This window comes from Petaurus breviceps, unplaced genomic scaffold (genome assembly GCF_028583685.1).
Source record: "Petaurus breviceps papuanus isolate PSGF00001 unplaced genomic scaffold, PetGlider_PUasm1.0 208, whole genome shotgun sequence".
Lineage (NCBI taxonomy): Eukaryota > Metazoa > Chordata > Mammalia > Diprotodontia > Petauridae > Petaurus > Petaurus breviceps.
Window position 1 is genome coordinate 27,239,622 of NW_027185852.1, and position 4,863 is coordinate 27,244,484.

The following is a 4,863-nucleotide window of genomic DNA, read 5'->3' on the forward strand; positions in this document are numbered from 1 at the left end:
ATCCATCCATCCATCCATCCATCCATCCATCCATCCATCCATCCATCCATCTATTCATTCATTCCCATCAACCTTCGAATAGATACACATTCCTTTTTTTTTCTTTTTGGAAGGCAATTGGGGTTAAGTGATTTGCCCAAAGTCACGCAGCTAGTAATTGTGTCAAATGTCTGAGTTCAGATTTGAACTCAAGTCCTCCTGAATCCAGGGCCGGTGCTCTATTCACTGTGCAACCTAGCCACCCCCAGATACACATTCCTAAAGCTCTCCTCATCTGCCCAACCCTTTGTTAATTCCTATGGCAGAGATGGAGGAAGGTCAGTCTCGGACCCTTTCCTCAAGGAGCTCATTCCATAGACTGCTCATGGAGAGAACACAGATAAGGTATGCATGCAAATATCAAATGCTGTATGATCATTAGGTATGGACCTCAGTGTACGAAAGGACATATTCTAAAAATCAGAGAAGCACAAACATACCCAAGGTATGAGTGAAGGATGGCACCGTGTGAATGCATGAATTCAGCATTCATCATGGCCGAGCACTGCGCTGAGTGCCAAGGATGCAAACACTCCTGTTTTCAAGGAGCTTACCCTCTGATTCGGGCAGCCCTCCATGCTTCAGTGCAGAGTCAAATGCCAAGGCCTACTGGAAGGAATAGCACTGGGAATTCACGTCTCATCCAAGCCCTGTGAGCAAGAAGCAGCCTGGGCAAAATGAAGAGGCAGTGGGGGTGGGAGGCCGCTGGGGGGCAGATTTGGGTGCAAAGAAGCAGATTTCTGCTCCACCTGAGTCAAGCCAAGTCAAACCAAGCCAAGCCAACAGCACATACTGTGTGCCAGGCACCATGCTGGGCTCTGAGAATGCACAGAAAGGCAGATGCAGTCCCTGCTCACATTCTAGGGGGAGAAACAAGAAAAACAAACTTTGTTTCACTTGGCTTTTTTTTCCATTTTGGATAATTCTAAAAGAAAGATAAACGAAAAAGAAAATATGAAACTGAACAAATTACTAGAGAAACTAGTTTAAAAATACTTATGGCATCTTCTAAATGGGACAGCAAAAGAATATACATATTTCTTGGTACCCCATGGAACTTTTGTAGAAAATGATCATGTACCAAGGTTCAGGTATAAAAAACAAACTTTATAACAACGAAAGCTGTCCCAAAGCGGAATGGGCAGCCTTAGGAAGCGGTAGGAGGAAGTTTTGGTTTGGGAGGAGATTTTGGTGGATCATGAGCATGGATAGGGCAAAGAATAGGCATAGGAGAAAAATCACCAGCTTTGGGGGCCACCCACAGAAGTATCATCAGGGTTGGCTCAAGAATCACCCTTCTCAGCTTCTCCATTGTTGATTGATTCTTCAGCTGAGCACAGGGTTAAGCACACGGGATATCCTCAGTAACATGGGTTAGATTAGGTACTAAGATAACCATGTGAGTTGAATGTCATTCTCAGATTCATTGATTTCTTCATCACTCTATTCACCCATCCATCCTTTCATTGATTCATTCATCTATGCATCCATTAATACATTCATCCAACCCTCCATCCCTCTAATCATCTATCCATTCATCAACCCATTCATCTATCCCTCCTTGTATTAATCCATCCATCTATCCATCCATTCATTGATTCATTCATCTATCCATCCATTCATTGATTTACCTATTCATACATCATTTCATCCAAACCTCCATCCTTCCAGTCATCTATCCATTCATGCACCCATCCATTATATATCTATCCATCTGTCAGTCATTTCATCTATCCATCCATCCTTCCAAAGATCCATCTATCCATCCTTCATCCATTCATTCATTCGTTGATTCATTCATCAATCTATCCATCCATCAATCTATCCATACATGTCTCTATTCAACAAACTATCCATTCATCTATTAATCTACCCATTTAACAATTCACTCAGTAACCACTTATTGTGTCTACTGTATATAGGGGCCCAGTGCTGGGCTCTAGAGGAAATGTGGAGTTTAGAGAAGGCCTGTTTCCTACCCTCATGGAACTTACAGTATAGGAACAGAGTAAGTTGCAAATACAGAGAACTCTAATAAAGGCCTAGGGCCAGACGGACTCATCACCCACTATCTAGGGCAGAGAACATGAAAATATCCTCCAGGCAGAAAGTCTCTGAGACAGGGATTTAAGCACTAGGCCCTCTGCCACCCATGGGCTGCCTCATGAGGTGGTGAGTTCCCTATCACCAGAGGAATCTGAAGAATGGGTGGTCATTTGTCAGAGTTATTGCAGAAGGGATTCCAGTTCAGGGAAGTGGGGCTAGAGGTCCCTTCCAACTCCAGAATTCTGTGATTCAATGGAATGTAAGCTTGCCGAAAGCTGGGACTGTTTCTCAGAGCCTGGTGCAGAGCTAGAGGTACAGTTGGTGTTTAATAAATGCTTATTAGTTTGCTTATTGGCTAATCCCTAACCCTCACCCCACCCAGAATATAGGACTATATGTGTGTATGATAATTTCCTGGCCTCTTGTCCCTGTGACCTCAGCCATCCTGCCCTTTCTAGTCCAGCCTCCTGCTCATTTCTGCTTGGACAGCTGCTCATGGGTAAACTAGGGCTGTCTCCCAGGTCTCCCAGAGGAGGCAGAATGATGATGATAATAATTGCTCCCATTTCTAGAGCACTTTGAGGTCTGCAAAGCCCTTTCCTGAGGGCAACACAGGGAAGGAGGGAAGGAATGCAATGACAGATGGGCAAAAGCAGATTAACCCCCTTGACCAAAGCCATTGACCCAAATGTCCTGACCATCAGGGCTGTCTCCTGAGGAACAGAAGACCGTGATTGGTAGTGAGTTCCTTATCACTTCAGATGTTCACACTACTCACTCATCAGGAATGTCATAGAAAAGAGTTCCAGAAAGTTTGGGTTGGGAGGTCCTTCCAGCCCTGAGAATATGGAAAACCTTACAGCTAGTGCCAGTACTGAGGAAGGATGGAACCTGGATTTGGATGCCGCATTCTAAGCTCTTTCACAAAGGGACACAAAGCTGTCGCTTACACACACACACACACACATACACACATATGCACACACATACACACACAAGTTAAATGGATGGCAGAATCAGAGTGAGAAAGAAAGAACAAAGGCTAGTTTTGGGGAAGGATAGAACAGGAGGAAGAGGATAGTAGCGGGAAACTGTGCTGGATACAGGACCCAAGAGACCTGAGTTCAAATCCTGAATCCATCACTAACTCACTATGTGACCTTGGGCAAGTTACTCCAGAGAACTAGAGACTAAATTTCTTCTCTTCAAGTCTCAGTTTGCCCATCTGTAAATTAAGCAGTTGGAGTAGGTGATCCCAAGGCTCCTTCCAGTTCTAAAGCTATGGTCCCACTGAGTGATACCAACAGATAATATAGGAAATCAAAAGATTGGGGGATATGTGGTAAGGGTATGAGGATCTGTCTGGAGGAGGTCAGGATTTGAGGCATCTGGACATAATGAAAGGACTGTTGGACTTGAGGTTAAAAGGCCTAGGGTTCAAATTCTGGTTCTTTCACTTTTTAACTGTGTGACCTTGGGCAAGTCACTTCCCCTCTATGCAGCTTGGAGAGGCAGAGAAGGATGGGAGAAGGTCATAACCTGGCATTAGCTGTCCAGTAATCACCTCCCAACTTCTACTGCCTGGTATTCATTCAACAAACATTTGTTAATCTCCTGGTACAGTATTTAACCCCATTTCCCTTAGTTCCTCATCTATAAAATGGGCTGGAAAAGGAAATGGTAAAATACTACAGTATCTTTGCCAAGAAAACCCCCAAAGAGATCACGAAGAGTTGGACACGACTGAAAACCAGACAACAATGACAATGACAACAATGGCACAAAGACCATGGATCTGGATTCAGGGGGCCTGGGTTCAAATCCCACAATTGAAGCTTACTATTATGTGACCCTGGGCAGGTCATCTTCCTCCCTAAGCCACACATAATCTCCTCATCTTTAAAATGAGAAGGTTGAATAAGATGACCTGGGAGGTCCCTTTGCAATTCTAGATCAGTGGTCCTGGGGCGCTATTGTTTATAGAACTTGCTTGCGATGAAGGGAGTCAGGTTTGGATGAGAAATGATCTTTGCTTTCATAAAGTGGTGGGTGGCAGTGACGGAGACACCAACATAGCTTTGATACCCAACATTCTATGATAAAATGATGAGTAGGTGGGGGTGGGGAGCCAACATTCTGCAAGGGTTGCCGTGGGGGACAATAGGTTGTAAGTCACAGAACAGCTCTGGGAAGGCTCCCAGGAGGAAGGGGCATCTAAGCTGAGCTTTAAAGATTCAGTTGGAACTCAGCAGGTGAAGACAAAAGAAGCTGAGCAGGCTTGAGGAGGTGGCTGAGCTAGACTCCCCTCTGCCAGTCAGACAGACAATCACACAGCTTGATGTTTGCAGTGAGACAGAATGTCGCAGCCTTCCACGCCCAGCTGGACAGCGTCACAGTCAGAGTTACAGCCTGACACTCACAGTCGGACAGGAAGTCACAGCCAGGCAGTGTCACAGCCTTCCACTCCCAGCTGGACAGACAGATGGTCATGGCCCAACCGACAGTCACAGCCTGACACAGATTAACAGACAGTCACAGCTGGACAGCCTAACACTCACAGCTGGATGGACAGTCCTGGCTGGACAGCTTAATGTTCCTTGCCTCCAGAAGCACCCTGACCATGATGATGCATCTTTCCCACTTAAACACACCACCCCACACAGAGCAAACATACACACACGCACACACACGCACACATGCACACAGACAGTACACACACATCGCTCCAGGGACACAGAACACGTACATACCACCCACAAGCCCAGAGCTCCGCCTGCC